The sequence below is a fragment of the Leuciscus leuciscus genome (assembly GCF_965113295.1).
Source record: "Leuciscus leuciscus genome assembly, chromosome: 12".
Classification (NCBI taxonomy): Eukaryota; Metazoa; Chordata; class Actinopteri; order Cypriniformes; family Leuciscidae; genus Leuciscus; species Leuciscus leuciscus.
In genome coordinates, this window is record NC_138736.1 from 19,012,755 (window position 1) to 19,032,414 (window position 19,660).

At 40.6% G+C, this 19,660-nt stretch overlaps 1 long non-coding RNA gene across 1 annotated transcript in view; it reads left to right on the plus strand.

Annotated features, from left to right (window-relative positions):
* The first annotated feature begins 212 nt into the window (after positions 1-212).
* The window catches only part of LOC309511605, a 58,141-nt gene continuing 38,693 nt past the window's right edge, over positions 213-19,660 (plus strand). The window contains exons 1-2 of the long non-coding RNA XR_014210716.1: positions 213-266; positions 2,104-2,196. This is a non-coding gene — a long non-coding RNA (uncharacterized lncRNA). The remainder of the gene's footprint in view (positions 267-2,103; positions 2,197-19,660) is intronic.

Here is a 19,660-nt window from a genome sequence, read left to right on the forward strand (position 1 = left end):
TAATAATTGAATTAGAGAGCTCTATAATTGTAATTCTTACTAGTAATAATTGAATTGGAGAGCTCTCTAAATGTAATTGCTACTAGTAAGAATTGAATTGTAGAGCTCTCTAATTGAATTCTTACTAGTAAAAATGCAATTACGACGAGTAACGCTGGGTACAATTTAAGCTAAAACGGCTTGCCATACAAACGTGTTAGCTGCAGAAGTCGAACATTTGCTTAATTTTGTGAGTAAGGGGCAGGACCATCTACGAACTGGCAAAGGTGAGTGAGAGGGAGTGTTTAGGAAACTTGTTTGAAAATAGTCGTTTTAGCGTTGCAAAAATACTCCAATTGACCTTTCAAATTCCTCATAGTAGTAAAGTTAGAGCTAGTTTGTAAAATTGTTATTAGCTATAAATAATAATAATAATAATAATAATAAAACATTGAAAGTCTTTATCCTCAGGTTGATTTATCTAGGGTAAATGTGTGTTTGTGTTCTAGAAAAAAGTCAGTGGTCTCGGTTCGGTTGCCATCATGCATATTAAGAAAAATAATTTGTGATTTGCTTGCTTGTGTGTGTGTTAATGAGGATTTGTGGTGTTTTGTGTGGTGAAATTTGCATGTTTGTGTGTGTTAGTGGGTGGGCGAGGAGGTGTGTAAGAGTGTGTGAAGAGAGCTGAGGTTTCAGGCCTCCTCTGAATTCACACACAGCATACAAATACATTCAATTAAAGGCAGTCTATGAATGCTGAATCTGAATGGAAGCTGACTTTTAATTATCCTGTCGTTTATCTGTATGTATGTGTGTGTGTGTGTGTGTGTGCGATCTGTCTGTGTGTGGGACAGTGTGTGTTTTGTCTTTGTTGTGTGTACTCTCTTCTGGTGCTGTGATCGCCTCTGATGAGCCCTGGGCTGAATAATTGATTGGCGGCTCTGAAAGTTTGATGCTTTTGCCTGCAGGCGGGATTAACCTGCAGTCTGTCTGTCACACACACATAGTAGACGCCGACCCGGTGCTCATCTACAGAAGCTATATCTACACCCTGTGGCCCTCATTGAGAATGCACCTGCTGTTCACAAACTGATGTTTTATCATTTATTTAAACATTTTCATCCAGAGTCTCGACTGAATATCTTTTTTTCGTTGCTTTAGTTCAGTCAAATTCATTTGACATTACTTAAGTTCGGCAACATAACAGTGGTCTCAAAATTATTTAGACACTTAAGTGACAACTTGAAATGAATTTCATTGAATTGGACACAAAATATCACAGCAAGTGTCATCTGTGGTCAAAATCTGTTAGAGCTAACTTCACTTTTTGCAATGACTTTTAATCAGCTGGAGTTTTGGTGATTTTCAGGTGTTCTAACAGAGCAACCACAAGTTTAGAGAATCACATTAACTATGCCATTGAACACTTTAGCATACTTTTACTTTAAAGGGATAGTTCACCCAAAAATGACAATTGTGTCATCATTTACTCGCCCTCAAGTTGTTCCAAACCTGTACGAGTTTCTTTCTTCTGTTTAACACAAAATATGATATTTTGAAGAATGTTGGTAACCAGACAGTTGACGGCACCAATTGACTTCCATAGTTGGGGGGAAAAAATACTGTAAAAGTCAATGGCTGGTTACCAACATTCTACAAAATAAATTTTGTGTTCAACATAAGAAAGAAAAAATTGAGGGTAAGTAAATGTCAGCATTTAAATTTTTGGGTGAACTGTCCCTTTAATACAGAAATAATATACTTTAAAAGAATAGACTTAAGACGCAAATTTTTTGATCCAATTAAGTAGGACTTTAGTACATCTTTATATGTAATCTCATTATTACATTGAATATGGTTGAAGTGTACTGCCGAATGTCCTGATAAGCATTTATGGTAAATTAAAACATATTGGAATGTCATCTCTATTGATACTAATATATTTGTCATTACCACTGTTGGGGAGTAACTAGTTACGTGTGTCATGGAACAGAAGATTGCAAACACAGGCAAAATCTGAATGGAGTTTATTGAATGACACACAGGTGATTAGCAAGTGAGTCTCTTGATTGCAGATTGTTATGGAGATACTGACATGTGAATAAAAGTCTTATCTTGTTGCAGGTAGAGAAGAGAAGTGGCTGGTTGGCTGAAGACTGGCAGACAATGACACACAGAAGACTGAAGATGATGACGACGAGACAGTTTGATACACAGGTAAGTTTTACACAGGTTGAGTTTATGTTTGGGCCCTACCTACGCTACAAACCATAATTATGGAGTAGCACAAATTACACAAAATTTAAATATGCTTTGAGGTTCCTAGTACAATTAATATGCAACATGCCTATGGTCAAAGTTTAGTGGTAGGCTAATATTAAATATTCAGTATAATACAATATAATGCAGGATGTGTTCTCTCAGTTGAGAGAAGGTCAAAACTCCAATAAGGTCGGGGAATATTAAGGCCCGGATATACTTCATTTTCCGTGCTCCGCGCCGTCTTTCAAAAAAGGTATACTTCTTCAATACAAGTGTACATTCAATACAATGAAGCACACTTCTTTTTCACAAGGGGGAAAATTAACCACTAAAGTTTCACAACCAAAATAATTAAGAATAATATTATTTCAAACCAATTCTTTTCATGAAGTGTTTTGTTGGGAAATTGTGTTTGTGATTTTATTTATATTTATATATATATATATATATAGGAAAGGGTACTGGTAATTTTCTTACACTACATTATTCGTTAATTTTACATTTACAATATACATTTCTTTTAAAAAACAATTTCCTTCAATGCAATCCTTCATATTAACACGCCCCTATTTTTATGGAGTTTTCTTCATCTTAAAAGATGTTGTCTCTTTATAGCTGAAGCCATTAGTGTGCAGCTAATAAATTTTTTTTTTTTTTACAAATACACTCGTCACAAAATTATGGTTCTTATTTTGTAGTGTACATAACTAGGCTACTTTATCAAAAGTGTATTGACTGAATTGTTTAAAGCTGCAGTCCGCAGTTTTTCCTCTCTGTCGCCATCTCTGTTCGAAATCTGCAATCGCAGTTATTCGCGGAATTATCAACTTTACGTGCGTTGTGCCTCGGCATGACACAGCACGGATGAATCCAATGTTTTGAAAAGAATGTGGCAGTCAGTCACCGTGCGGTGTGGATCCTGTCATTCGCAATCACAGATTCTACTTTTTGGAAGTATGACCAACATAAGAATTTTCACCGCAAAATGTTGTCTGATCCAATTTTGTTCTGCCCAACTAAAGGGGGTCGCACACCGGACGCGCAGCTCGGCGGCGCGCCGCGCAGCGCCACTTCTTTTAAATTCGAACACATTATTCTCTATGAGAGTACACACACCGGCGGCGCCTTTCGGCGTCTGTCCGCGGCGGCTCAGGAACGTGTTCAAATCCTGCCGCGCCACAGAGCGCCATTTACATAGTTTATCAAATCGTAGTTAATGTATATACGGACTTCACCCTGTGCTGCAATATACATTTAGTTTTATATTTATTTACAGTAATCAGAAAATTGCTGATGTTATCGGATTTTCAGGTGAGAGTTGTCCTAGACGTGGCGCGACGCGGCGCTGAGCTGCGCGTCCGGTGTGCGGCCGCCTTAAGGGTAAATCGCGCTGATTAAATCTAATGATCGCTTATCATATCACGTCAAACCGTGCAAATTATATGTTACTTTGTTCTCAAATGGTTAATGTTAACAACATCAGCATTGCGTGACTACATTTAATGCCCTTCCGATATTTATCCTTGTTTTCGCATGGGCCCGGTTGCAGTCTCTTTTTTTCTCCGAAGTCTTTCGCGTTTTACAGCGGGTGAATCTCCTGGTGATTGTCGTTTGAACCTTTCTGGATTCGCCATCGAATTGATAAGTTTAATTATATCAAGTGCTGCGAGAAAAGGCTTTAAATCTCCACCTCCAACACCCTCACACGCAATATAGCCTACTAGCCGAGACACCTTCTTTATGTGACGTAATGACGCAAAGACATGCTCAAATTTCCCGCGGAAATCCACCAGTACCACTGGAATTAAAAACATCATTACAAGCTTGCCATTTTGAATCGAGCCAAGGCAAGCAGATAGTGTTGAACACTGGCTGTTTATGTACTTGCTCAATTTATTTTGGATAATTTTTAACCTAAAAAAGCTACGGACTGCAGCTTTAAAATGATTTGTTTGTATCTTGACAAGAGCTCTGACTGATGTGAACATTTTATTCCACATGCATACATAGTTATTGTAAACTGTCCTTGAAATATGTCTGACTTTAATTCTGCTTGCTAGTTCTCTTTCTTGTTTTTTGTTTCCTTTTCTTCTTGCCATTTATTCCGTCCCCCATCCTGACCTCATTCTGCCCATCGACCTTTCTGCTGCTTTAACTGCCCTCACTGTAACATTTGCCAATGTGTTTTGAAAAGTCTCTCTCTCCTTCTGTGTATTTGTCACTTCACTGATGTACGTCTGCTGATTTATTCATGATATGACACTTAATATTATTCACAATGAGAGGAGTCTGCATTCCAGAGTATCCTCTGGGCTGTTTGTGTGTGTACGTACTTGTTTAATCTACATTGTGAGGAAATGTCCCCATAAGGATAGTAAAACCTGAAATCACCTACATTGTGGGGACCATCCAGCGGTCCCCACGAGGGAAATGGATTAATAAACATACTAAATGATGCTTATTTGAAAATTAAAAAAATGCAAAAAGGTTTCTGTGATGGGTAGGTTTAGGGATAGAATATACAGTTTGTACAGTATAAAAACCATTACGCTTACGGAGAGTCTCCACAAAGGTAGCAAAACTAAGTATGTTTGTGTTTTGTGGTTCAGGTAAACCTCACACCATGGGGACAATATGTCCCCATAAAGATGGCAATATCTGAAATCCTTGTCCTTGTGGGGACATTTTTTGGTTATTAATTATAAGTAGTGATGTTTTTTTGAAAATCGAAAAATGCAGAAAGTTGTCTGTGATAGGTTTTTGGGGTACGGTTAGGAGATAAAATCGTTACGCAGCTTGCATATACTGGCATCAGGCTGTTGGTTTGTATTGGAAAATAGGTGAAATTTAATACTATCTAAAGTAAATGCACAGAACAATATTAAAGTCCCCACAAATGACACATTTAAAAGTTGTTGTTTTTTTCTTAAAAAAAAAAAAAATTCTTCATGCCTTAAAGGTAAACTGTGTAGGAATTTCTCCCATCTAGCAGTGAAATTGTATTTTGCATTCAAACGAATAGTGCTCTCTAGCGCCCCGCTTTTTCAAATGCGTGTTGCAACTACGGTAGCCGTTATGTACCAAGAAGCTATGACAACATGTCTTCCAATAGCACTTCATCGAGTTTAACTATACGTCTACTGTTATGCTGCCTATGTAATGAACTACACAACCAAGCAATGAAAAAAAGCTTGTAATTTAGACCGTAACATTGACTTGCCTGTCGAGAAGAAAGCAGGTAACTTCACGTCCCTTTCAAAGTCTTTCTCCTTCATTAGCTCTTTCCACCTTGGAAAAGCTATCCCGATATTTACCCTCGTTTTCTGAATTCGGCGGTCACGTTTCCTTTAAAAAATTTTTTTTTTGCTTTTTTGGCGACGAGGATTCCTTCTCCTGTGGCTCGGCATAAGTATGATCCTGCATTATGAAGTACTGTGCAGTGCAGCCTTTCAAATTTGCCGGGCACTGACAAGCGCCTCTCACCGTTTCAGCTGGTTTCAGTCACGTGATGCTGGCTCTGAACGAAAACGCGCTGTGGAAGCGCGTTGAGGTAGGCTAGTGCTTTTTGTCCCTCTCTGCTATTATAGTTTTTCAACATGGCGGAACGACATGGAAGCCTCCTGGGACTTACCCGTCCAATGCAAATAAAAATAATAAATTCTTTGCTTGCGAGGATAAGTCAGATCATTGGCAGAGGTAATTTTACACCAATGTGGACATCTTTTTTTAGTCTGTCTGGTTCACTGCAGTTTTAAGGAGAAAAGACTTTACAATGGTGTTGAATTATGAATTTGTATATGGTTTGTCTTAAAGCATATTAAAAACGCCACATAGACATATAAACAACATTAAAAGCTTGATTTTCACCACAGGGAGACTTTATGACATTGAATATGAATAAATTTTAGATTGAGGCGACTATTTCTGGAGAAAAGTCACTATTTTTAGCACTTTACAATAATTAAGGATGTCAACACAGTAGGTAACATGAAAAAACTATGTTCAGTAATGAAGATTAATACATGCTAATATAGATGCTAATAAAAAGTAATGTTGATGTAAAATTTAAAAGGATACATTACAACAATGAACAATGAACATTATCCACTTTTTCTTTGTAATTTTTCTCCAGCTTTACTCCTGGTTTTCCACTCATTGGTGAGGAAAACCCCCACACTGAGAGACTTGAGCAAGAAATCCACTGACACGCTGACTTAAATTATTTACCAAAATTTTAATTTAATTACATTTTTTAAATAAATTTGAAGCAAGGTTATATGGTCATTTACTCAAACTAAAATAAAACAAAACCAAAAGCATTTTCCTACTTGAAATAAAATAAATGTTCATTGAAATACAATAAAATATCTTTTATTTTGGCTCGTTGCCTAGCAACATTTCTCATTTTTGCTTAGTTGAAGTAAAAAAAAAAAAAAAAAAACCCACATAGGGCCCTATTTTAACGATCTGAAACGCAAGTATCAAGCGCAAAACGCAAGTAACTTTGTGGGCGGGTCTTGGGCGCTGTTGCTATCATACCGGCGGGATAAATGACTCTTGCGCCCGACGCAAATCTAAAATGGGTTGGTCTGAAGTAGCTTCATTATTCATAGGTGTGGTTTGGGCGTAACGTGAAATAAACCAATCAGAGCGTCATCTCACATTCCCTTTAAGAGCAGGCAGGCTTGTTCTATAGCGGATTCCTATTATAACGGCGGATTTGCCAGGCACACGCCAGGAGCGGTTCACAGCCGAGGAGACCGACGTTCTCGTCAGAGACGTTGGGGATGGAGAAACACACCCAAATTAACTTAGGTTAAACAGGCGTATGATAATTTGGGTAAATGTGTAAGCTAAATCGCTTTTATAATAAACTGTATATCTATCTATTTATCTATCTATCAATTGTAATAATGTATGATTTGCAAAAATGATAACTGCTGCGTCTGTGTGTAGATGAGATAATAAAAGTGTATGCGCGTTGTGCACACGCTACATTGATTATGGCCCTTAAAATAGCATATTAATAACATGCGCAACGCGCCACTGACTTTAAACTGTTTTTTTTCGGTCATTGGCAGAATTGTTTTCTAAACCTGCAAAATAGCATGAGGGAACGTTTGCGCCCGAACACGCCGCCTCTTTGCGCTGAACCGCCCCGGGGAGCGCAAGTGTATTTCTTAGTTAACCGACGTGCGTCTGTGGAGGGAAAAGTCCGCTTTGCGCGGGTGCAAAATAGGAATGATACATGCGTCGGTGTACAAAGTCAATTGCGCTGGGTGCAAGATAGGGCCCATAGATTATTTTTTATTCTTGACTCACAAAATCTCACATCTACGCATTGACTAGTAGATTTGTAGCATTTGAGGAGAAGGAGTTACAGAATGTGTACCAAGCACATGTGAACATATAAGTATGAATTGTGTCAATGAATCAGTCATGACCGTTAGCATGTTTAAAGGGAGCACTGACACTGTGATATGAACACACACACATCAAAGTCTGGCTGAATTTAAACCCCTCGCTTTCATTTCACATGGGCATGAGTGTGTTTGTATGTGGGTTTGTGTGTGATAGTAAGATAACCTGTGTGGGTGGATGGGTGCTTTTCTGAAGTGTTTTATGTTTAATTGAGCGGGCACTAAATGCAGCATTGATTTGCATGTGACAGCAAGTGTTAGTTTACATGTGCATATGGATGTAGCGATACTGTTTTTGTGGCAGAAACAGTTTTAAGAGTCAGTTTTAACTCTAAACAGAATTAGCGTGACCCCCATGTATCCATTTTGAGGTCAAGCTAAGACAACACACCGACCAATCAGAGTCCTCCTCCAAACGTGTCTTTCTTCATTTATGTTTCTTGTTTTAGACTTGCATCATTACTACAATTATTCTATACTACTTTTAGTATATTAAAAACATAACTGACATGCTGTACAAACAGCCTTCTTATTAGAACAAAATGTGTTGCTGAGAACCTGAACACAAAAGTACAAAGCCCCACATATGCCATGGAAGAAAAATAGACATTGTTATAGATATAAAAGATGTTGTTGACACAAATTAAGAATTCACTCTCACAAATTATTAATTCTTGACCATTTTTATTAATTCTTTCCCCGTTTTAGTTAAGATAATCTTTTCTTCCCTATTATGACGCATTTCTGTATGAAACAGCTTCTCGGATGAGAATAAAAATGTAGGGCAGGACATGATTTTGTCCATCAGGAATTGAATCAGAATCAGAATCAGAAAGAGCTTTATTGCCAAGTATGCTTGCGCATACGAGGAATTTGTCTTGGTGACAGTAGCTTCCAGTACACATACAATATAAAGTGACAAGACAAGTGACAAGTAACATAGGTATAAATAAAAAATAGAAAAAAAAATAAAAAGATTATAAATATATATAAAGTTATAAGGTGCTATAATGAAATGTCTGAGGGAAGTATTGCACATGTTTGTTCCACAGTAGGGGAACATTTAAGTGTTCATGAGGTAGATGGCCTGGGGAAAGAAACTTTTCCTGTGTCTGGTTGTTTTTGTGCTCGGTGCTCTGTAGCGTCGACCAGACGGTAACAGTTCAAACAGAAAGTGTGCTGGGTGTGACGGGTCCAGAGTGATTTTGCGAGCCCTTTTACTCACTCTGGATGAGTACAGTACTTTGAGTGTGGGAAGGGTAGTGCCAGTGATTCGCTCAGCAGTCCGAACTATCCGCTGTAGTCTACGGAGGTCGGTTTTGGTAGCAGAGCCGAACCAGACGGTGATGGAAGTGCAGAGGATGGACTGGATGACAGCTGAGTAGAACTGTACGAGCAGCTCCTGTGGCAGGTTGAATTTCCTCAGCTGACGCAGGAAGTACAGTCTCTGTTGGGCTTTCTTCACAATAGAGTCTACTGTATGTGAGTGTCCCACTTCAGATCCTGAGAGATGGTGGTGCCCAGGAACCTGAATGACTCTACTGCAGTCACAGTGCTGTCCATGATGGTGAGTGAAGGGAGTGCAGGGGGGTTTCTCCTGAAGTCCACGATCATCTCCACTGTTTTGAGCGTGTTCAGCTCCAGGTTGTTATAACTGCACCAAAGAGCCAGCTGCTCCACCTCCTGCCTGTACGCAGACTCGTCACCGTTCCGGATGAGTCCGATAACAGTAGTGTCGTCCGCAAACTTCAGGAGCTTGACAGAGGTGTCTTTAGAGGTGCAGTCATTTGTGTACAGGGAGAAGAGCAGTGGTGAGAGAACACATCCCTGTGGAGCACCGGTGCTGATGGTGCGGCTGTCGGACGTGATTTTGCCCATTCTGACTAGCTGTTGTCTGTCTGTCAGAAAGCTGGTGATCCATTGACAGACGGAGCTAGGGACAGAGAGCTGGGTCAGTTTGGTCTGGATGGGACGTGTGATGTTGAAGGCAGAACTAAAGTCCACGAACAGAATCTTTGCATGGGTCCCTGGTTTGTCCAGATGTTGTAGGGTGTAATGCAGTCCCATATTGACCACATCATCCACAGACCGGTTTGCTCTGTAGGCAAACTGCAGGGGGTCCAGCAAGGGTCCAGTGATGTCCTTCAGATATGCTAACACCAGTCTTTCGAATGACTTCATGGCCACAGATGTTAAGGCAACAGGTCTGTAGTCATTGAGTCCTGTGATCTTTGGTTTCTTCGGGATTGGGATGATGGTGGAGCGTTTAAAGCAGAAAGGGACTTTGCACTGCTCCAGTGATCTGTTGAAGATCAGTGAGAAGATAGAGGCCAGCTGGTCAGCGCAGGTTTTCAGACAGGCTGGTGAAACACCGTCTGGGCCTGGTGCTTTCCTTCTCTTCTGTTTCCTGAAGATCTGACGCACATTATCCTCACTGATCTGAAGTGCGGGGGGGGGGGGGGGGGGGGGGGGGGATGGCTGGAGGTGTTGATGGCTGTGTAGAGAGATGGTCAGGGCGGGTGTAGGGTGTCTGATCGGGGGTCTCAAATCTACAGTAAAAGACATTCAGCTCGTTCGCAAGATGCTTGTTGCTGTCGATTCCTTAACACAGTTACATCGGTACACCACCTTCTGTTGATGTAAAAGCATGTCCCATCACCGCGCGTTTTCCCCGTTGACTCCATATCGCGATCTGCTCTGAACAGCTGAAAGTCCGGTAGATGTAACGCGCTGTCCGGAATGGCTTCGTTCAGCCAGGTTTCCGTGAAACACAGAGCAGCAGAGTTGGTAAAGTCCTTGTTTTTGCGTGAGAGCAGAAGTAGTTCGTCCATTTTGTTAGGGAGAGAGCGGACATTCGCCAGATGGATGCTAGGCAGCGCCGTTCTGAATCCGCGCTGCCTGAGCTTAACGAGTGTGCCGGCTCGCTTCCCACGCCTGCTGTTTATACTTATACTGTTTCCACTACTGTTTCCACAGTGCAGCGGCGCAACCGACGACAATGTTCCGCAAAACGCCAGAAGAATCAAAAACTGGTTGGTGATCAGTTGGTGTGCACTGCCGAATGTTCAGCAGTTCGTCCCTGGTATAACTGATAGCGTATGACAAACATAAAACAGGACAAACTAACAAAAACAGTGTAACAACTGGAGAGCTCAACACCGAGGCAGCCATCCGCTGCGCCATCTTATAAACGTATATCTTATAAACGTATTTTGTCCATCAGGAATTGATTAGATTGTTGTCATTTTCTGTTATTGCCCAGCCATTTCGCCAGTGCACACGTCATCAGAGAAGAGATTGTTAATGTTAACCCTTAAATGTATAAATGTTTCGCCAATCATTACATATTCAATTTTTGCTGATGATACTTCTTATTCTGTTTTCTGCCTGCGGTAACTATGAGTGAAATGTCACTTCATCATTGTGTATCAGACATTGCCACCTTGTGGAATAAAGGTGAATTTCACTTATTCAGTCATCAAAAATTCAATTAATGTTGTGCAGAAAAAAATATATAATCGTGATAAATATAATCATTAAAAAATAATCGTGCCTTTGATCTTCATTAATGGCCATAACATCTTGTTCTATTTCCTCGCATTTCATGTGGATGTTTTGAAAAATGTTCATGCTGCTTTTTGCAAACAATGATATGGTCTGTCACACTCTAAAAATAAAAATAAAAGCACCACATAAGTATTATTTTTTTTAAAAAAGTCTATGATACATGTGTTATATTCAAAGTCTTCTGAAGCCATACGATAGCTGTATGGGAGGAAACAGACAAAAATGTAAGTAATTATTCAATGAAAATCCCTTTGCTGTAGTAGCATCATACTGATATATAGTATGAGAAAACGATGACACTATTTTCATTTGAACTTGGTGTGAAAATGTTCTCCTGCTATCTGAGTTAGAATTGCATGTTGACCTTGCAAAACTGTATTTGAACTCGTCTGCTACACTTACTGTCAGCAGGATTAACAGTCAGATTCAATAGAATATTTAGAGAATTTTTGGGTGCAAAATAAGAAAGATCATCCGTTATTGACTGAGACAACTGTCATGCCCTCATCATCAATCATGCCACTAAACTGGCATGTGGTAACAATTTATTCTCTACAATGTAGCCTCTAAAGTCAAATTTCCACAATCAAAACAATGGAATGGGACAAAACAGACGGACCAAAAGGACAAGAGAAAACAAGACACCCTGCCCAGAAGGAAACTAGAAGACCGTATGGGGCAGGGGAAGCTAAAGCCAGAGACTTTGTATGTGTGTGTACTGTATATCAGAAATAGTTTGGGAAGGACTGAGAGTGTGTGAGTGAGTTGGTGTGAGGAGACGCGAGGCTTCGCCCTCTGTGTGTGTTTTGATGTTGATGTTGAGCATGCACAGAGAAAGAGTGAGAGAAACGCTTGCCTTTTAATGTTATGCAACTTTGAAGACTGTGCGTTTGAAGTTATGCATGAGTTGGACTCATTTCCAGCCCTTCCTGATTTTTTCCCCCTTTTTTTGTTTTGTTTCTCATTCCTTCGATTTCTTTCGGGGGCCTTTTACTGAGCCTTATAAGTACAGCGTTTGAAGTGTAGCCGTTTTTTCAAGGATATCTGCCTATGTGCCTGTTCTCGTAATGGTCTGATTCCTGTTCATAACTTAATTGTGTCTCTATATCTATTTTTTTTTTCTTTCACACATCCAGCATTTTATAGCTCTCTTTTTCTTGCTTTTACCAATGCCAGCGGTTTATAAATTAATATGTTTACAATCTTTAAAGCTGGTGTGTCTAATTGTTTTTGTTAATATTAAAATATGTCCCCCTATTTCAGCTTAATTTACAGAGACAACTAGCCTATATCAAAAATTTTGGTGGGTTGTGCCTCTGTGGCTCTTTCAAAACATTGCTGTGTTTGTTTGACCAGCCCTAGATCTGCTCAACGTTGACTTAATGGCTCTGAATTAGCTGTGAGACTGTCTGCCTGTCTAACCAATGGAAGATGTTCATTCAAGAAACCTGTTTGAAAACAGCAATCAGTGGTAAAGCAAAGCAAATTAGCAGCAATTCGGGTGCAGCAATTGCTTGAATGGTGGGTTCATTATTATTCTTAATGAAAAACACAACAACAAAACAGTACACTGACACATTCGCATAAATAGGCGCTTTTACATTTTGCTTAACGAAATGATTTCTGTCAGGACCACTATCGTCAAATACAATTGCATACATTTATGATTGGTGGTATGGTTCTGTTCTGGGCAAGAACTCCCTGCGCATCCATGCAGCCTAGCATGGATAAGAGCAGGGAGAGCAGCGATAACCCCCCCTTAGGGTAAACGGTACATAACTAACATGAATGTATTGCAGATATCATTAATTCAAGATTTTAAAGCTGCAGTCCGTAACTTTTTTTGTGTTAAAAATTATCCAAAATAAAAATAAAAACATAACCAGCCAGTGTTCAAAAGTATCTGCTTGCCTTAGTTCAAATCAAATCGATTAGCTTTTAATAATGATTTTAATTCCAGTGGTACTGGTGGATTTCCGCGGAAAATTCGAGCATGTCTTTGCGTCATTTTGTCACATCTGTCCACATAAAGAAGAGTCCCGACTAGTCGGCTATGTTGCGTGTGAGGATGTTGGAGGTGGAGATTTATAGCCTTTTCTCACAGCACTTGAAATAATTTAACTTACAGCGGATCCAGACAGTTTCAAACAACAATCACCAGTGACAACTGGAGATTCACCAGTTATAAAACCTAAAAGACTTCGGACTTCGCAGTGGCTAGAGAAAAAAAGAGACTGCAGCTGGGCCCATGCGAAAACAAGGATAAACATCGGCAGGGCTTTTGAAAGATGGCGTGAACTCAGTGTTTTAAAGGGGTTCAAAACGGACGCAGAGACGGCTTTTTTTTTTGCTAGACAGGTAAGACAGTTCAATAGTTCAATTACGTAACAGTAGCGCACTTGTTCGCTTAATTTACACCGTTACGGAGTTTCCTTTGTTGTGCCTTTCTCGTTTTGATATTATGGTAAATATGAATTATTTTGTGCTAGCTATGAGAGGGAGCAATTCACCTCTACTCCAAGAAAATCAAACCCGCCTCCTCCGTTGTCAAGTATTGGATCTGGATCAGATCAGTAAAGTGAAAATGTTCCTGTCGTAAGATGTTTATATTATAACACGTTTATGCATAACAGGGATTCCGTTCATACACCGTTTATTTCATAGCACTATGATTGTTATTTGTTTGTACAAAATAACTGCTCTTCTATGATTTGCACGGTTTGACATGATAAGCAATCGTTAGATTTAATCAGCGCAATTTACTGCAATGCTTTTTTTCCCCTTAGTTGATCAGAACAAAAGTGGATGTTACTTACTTGTTCAGACGTCATTTTCCGTTGAAAATTCTAATATTGGTCATGCTTCCAAAAAGTATATTCTGTGATTCTGAATGCCCGTATCCACACCGGCGCGGTGATTGACAGCCGCACACTCTCCTCAAAACATTGGTTTCATCCACGCTGTTTCATGCCGATGTACAACCCACGTAAAGTTGATAATTCCGCAAATAACTGCAATTGCAGTTTTCAAACAGAGATGGCGACAAAGAGGAAAAGCTATGGACTGCAGCTTTAAAGTACAACATAATTTGAGAATTAATTCTGATTCAAGGGGAGTCAGAATGCCATACTGACTGACTGACGAGAGGAGGAGCTGGGGATGGAGGACAATTACCTCCTGAGAAACAGGATAGCTGCTGATAATACTGAAGGAGCTTATATATGTATACAGTGATATAGGGCTGTATTCTTCCAGTCGATTAGTCGATTATTTGGTCGATACGTTCTGGCTCGACCAAAATTCTGATTGGTCGATTTTTTGCCGCGTTCATTTCATTAGTTTTGTCGCGTTCATTTACCGGTAATCAGTTTTGCCGCGTTCATTTCATCAGTTTTGCCGCGTTCATTTCATCAGGTGGAAAGCACTAATTGCTAATGGGGGTGTTTTCAGAGCACCCCTGTTTCACAGGTAACAGTCTGTCTTCAGAACACCCCCCTTGTTTTCACTTCTTTTGGATTAGCCCAACTCACCGGAGAAGACGGACAGATTGAAGAAAGTAGGCTACTAGAAGGTTTGCTGAATATTACTTGATCTGGTTTGTTTAATAAATATTATTTTTTTATTAAAGTGGACGTGCCTTTTGTGTTTAAGAGTAAAAGCTTTAAGTTAATAGTCTATTCGTGTCTCAGCCGCGAAGCTGAGCTCCTATGTTCAGCCCATAGACTGTAAAAAATAGGTTCAGCCTCACTCTGTGCGAGCTGCACAGAGCGGCTGAAATTATAGAGTCTGTCAGTTATTATAATACATATGACAGAAACAATTGTCTAAATTATGTTACATATTCCTCAAAAGTTCTTGTCATGATATCACTAGTTGACAACATAGTACTATTTTCGGATATTGCGCAGGTGCACGTGATGCAACGCTGTCAGAGCCGACAGCCGACAGACTCGTGTGTCAGACTCAACACAGGAAAGTGAAGAGGAAAATGAAGAGTTGAATAAATGAAGAGTTGTCAAAAACGATTTAATACTGCAAATAGCCTACTAGTTTTTTTTATCTTTATTTATAATTCATTTAGGCGGACAACAAGGCTACCAAGTAACGTTACTGCGCACAGTGCGCAGCTAATTAATTTAACGTTTTTTTTCTAACGTCATTTTTAGTCGATTTTAGTCGATTTTTAGTAGAAAACTTCAGGACTTAAGTCGACCAAGATTTTCTTTGGTTGAGTACAGCCCTACAGTGATAAGCGTCGTATTCCTATAGGTAGACGTGGATCAGCTGAGTGTCAGCTGATGCGAGCTTGACTAACGTGACCTGCAAGAACTGATGCTACGCTTAATTTGTATTGCTAGAAAAAAATTTTTTAGTGGGTTTGGGGGAGGGGTGGTGGGCAAGTGATGTAACCGGTGTTGCGGCGCCGACAATCACAGCGAGCCTAATGCGATACATACAGTAATTTCACAAACAGCAAGAAAGTGATTAAGCGCTACCCCATCCTCTCTCTCAAAATGCACACATGGCTTCACATCACCACATCGTCTGTACAAGCGACCGGCATGCTGCAACACAAGACTTTCACTCTCGTTTTGGGACAGAATTTTCACTTGCCTAATCGGGCCAGAGTTGCGTCGTTACTTAAAGGGCACCTATTATGCAAAATTCACTTTTACATGGTGTTTTTTTTTTACAATCTCAATAAATCATAAGCACTGTCTCAGAACGAGCTGTTCTAAGATTGCTCTCACTGTGACGTGGAATTGCGCAGGCCCCGCCCACGACTGTGATTGACACTGCAGTTTGAGCATAGACCCGCCCTGAGTGAGCTGGACACAGAGTCCGCCATTGTTCGACGCTTGAGCAGCTGTAGACAAGAATGTCTCCTAAGCGAATGAGGTGTTTTGTTGTTGGATGTCAGAATGACCATATCAGTCTTCATTTACTCTCGTTCTTACTCGAGGATGGATCTGTACCAACTGTTCGTGATCCAGATTACACTCTCCGGAGCGACAGGACTAACGTTACTGACCACGGCAGAAATGAAAGTGAGAGCGCGCGCTTTATGACAGCTCATCAAATAGTTTTACGGATTTACAGTGTACCAGTTTATTAAGCACAGACTGAAAAGGTGTGTATATATTTGTTTGCTGTTAGTTGTAATGAGTGTTTTGTGTACTTCGCTGTGAATGTTGATAATGAAAGGGAGAGAGAGAGAGAGTTTATGGATAAGACTTTAATGCTCACATCTTATACTGTGTTTATTTAGCTGTTCTTACAGTGATTCTCTGGAGTAAAACTAACGCTTCATCTTTTGTGTCATGTACAATAAACTTCATTGAACTCATCAGTATATTTTGGTCATCATTCGGACGAGGTCTGCTACAGCAGGCTTGTATTAATATTGGATAAAAGCAGATGACAAATAAGTTATAACCATAATTAAGCTAAACTATACCTGTTTAATCTCTATACAGTATATATTCTCTGGCGCTGTGGGCATTATTGTCCGAGTCGAAATGAACACGCTACTGAGAGTTTCTGTTTTGATATTATCAGATGAGTTTGTCCTGACTGAAGCGCAAGCTCATGAAGCTCCGCCCCCTGGGCCGTGCACCAGCAGTTAATTTGCATTTAAAGGGATACACACTAAAACAGCACATTTTTCTGAGCCCCAAAAAATGACAATTTAAACATGCTGTAAAAAAATATCTGTTGGGTATTTTGAGCTAAAACTTCACATACATACTCTGGGGACATCAGAGACTTATTTTACATCTTGTGAAAAGGGTCATAATAGGTGCCCTTTAAGTTTATAATATGTACAACTTGTCAATTTAAACATTCAAGTGATTTTAAAGCATTAAGTAGTACTTGCTTGCTCTCTGAGAGACAATTTTTCTGTGCACTCATACCCAGAGTGCACACACATAAAGCTGCCTTTTTCATAAAGTGCTTTTTCACGGATTATTGAACAAACTGTCAGAAACGCACACCATTTGACAATTGTCAAATGCCCGTCTTGGCGAATACTCACATAAATGTCTTGATGTGAACGTAAAAAATCGAGAGAGAAAAAACTGAATGCGTATCAGAATATTGGATCCATGCTCAGTAGTATGTTCCTGCACAACCGTAGGCTGCAGTTTCAGGACCTTAGTTCTAGGACCGCAGTTCCAGAACCCTAGTTTTGTTGTGACAGCGCTACCTACAGAACTGGATGATGTAGCGGTGGCTGCAGTTTCAGGACCACTGTTTTAGGACTCAGGTGGTTTAGTTTGTACATAGTATCAAGATCCACCTATTATCTTAAGTCTTGTTTAAAAAAAACATAAAAAAAACATAAAAATTATTGGGGCCTTATGTGAATTATTTTAACAAATAAGATTATGGAACAGAAAAGCTCCTGCAGCAGGTGGATTAGAGCAACACGTAGCATCAATCTACATGACACAATTTAAAAGATTAATATTACACTTTTACATAAAGCTCACTTTAAAACACCATAGAGTATTTGTATCATATTCCGGTCGCGGCTTAAAATGGTTTTAAGTCAAAAAAAGATGTTGAAATATGTTATATTTAGCATTTTATATGCAGCTAATGGCTACACCTTGCTTAGCAATACTGTAAACACTCTTTATTCATATGAAAATACCCCAAATTGCACGGAAATCACACACAAACCACATATCCTCGAAATTGTGCATTTATTAGCTTCTTGTTTAAGGTGAAGAGATGTGTCTTTAGCTTTGTTATCACGGAGGTCAGAATGAGGAAGTGTACACAGGACCGCGTCATGCAGAAGGGCAAGATTATGGTCATGTTGAACCACAAGAGATGATTGACAGCTGTACAGCGAATGAGAGAGCACTGATATCATACTGTAACTGACACAAATCAGGAAGAGGAGAGACAGAGCTCGCTGTGTTCGCTGTTTGAGCTCTTCAGATCGCATGTATGTGAACACAAATAAACCGGAGAAGACGTGAATGACTGCTTCATGAGTGATGATTTCTATTCAAAATAACGAACGTTACAGATTAATAATTTTGCACTCCTGTCATAAATTAAGAAATTAATGTAACTGAAAACCAGTTTTATCATAAACAGTGGTCAAATATCAAATATCTTAAATCTTTCTAATGATGCTCAGTTTGTCCAGATCAAGTAAGAGTGTGATGTTTTAACGAGTAATGAATGTTGAACAACAATAATTGGGGGCCGTCTGTGATCTTTGATCTTTGTGATCTCTCGCCCTCCGGGGCACGGAGGTTGCAGCTCGCGCGATCAGTCTGGCGATGTCCACCTTAGTGATCTAGGAGCGCCATCTCTGGCTCAACCTGAACCTTGGGTGCGGATCGAGGACCCGGTCACGCCTTCTCACGCTCTATCTGCCGCCATGTAGAGACAGGTAAGTGTTGCACTACACACTCAGACCCCGCTTCGGGCCTTCCGAGCCAGTTCCCTGTTCTCTACCTCGCTGCCTCACTCCGAGTACGTCTGTGGTACCCTTGGTCCCCCTGCGTCGGCCCGTAGTTGCCCGTACTTCCTTGTAGTCAAGTATGGTGAGTTACGGCCATCTTGGATCTGTGTCTCTTGATTCTGGCCCTTTTTTCAAGCTTCTGTTCAAGTCACTAATACAGAAACGCTCCTTGGGCATGTGGCAGATGCAGCCGCATATAACCGGCTTCCTCCATATGAAGACTGCTTCAGCACTGGCTTCATGACTGAGTCCCGAGGTGGCCTTGGCAGAGTGGCACGCTCTGTATGTCAAACACCTGGCCTGCCGCCAAATTCTCAGCCGTGTTTAGACCTTTTGCTTCTCTGGGCAAGACGCTCCTAGAACAAGTGTCTACATAACACCAACTGAGGGGCCACGTATAACAGGCATGCAGTAGCGGGGGTCTGGGCGAAACTCCCACTGCATTGGCATCCATTGCCTCGAGCTGTTAGCAGTTCCCTTGCCTGATGCCGCTGCTTAGCAAGCCTGCACTGCTCAGTACAGCGACCGTTGCCCATACGCTTTCCTCGCATGTCACAACTCGCCCGCCACCTTCTCCTATAGAGTCAGAAGCTTCTGAGGTCGCGTCTTCCACTTTAAATTCCAGCCTGCTCAATCGTGCTGCCCACGAGGCTTCATGACAGCCTGTAGCTGAGGAGAGTGGAGACTCCATCCCCAGGCGGTTCAGTTGTTTTGGGATCACTTTGGGGCCGCAGTTACATCTGTTGCCTCTCCGAACTCGTCCCCTTGCCAGTAGTTTACTCCCTGAAACACGGAGACACTAGCATACAGCTGACCCCGGGGCCTATGCAAAATGCATTTCCCCGGTGAGCCTTCTTGCACAACATTGTGCTAAGTCAGGAAGGAGAAGGAGCAGGTCTCTTAGTTGCTCCGTAATGGCCCAACTGGACATCGTTCCCCCGAACTT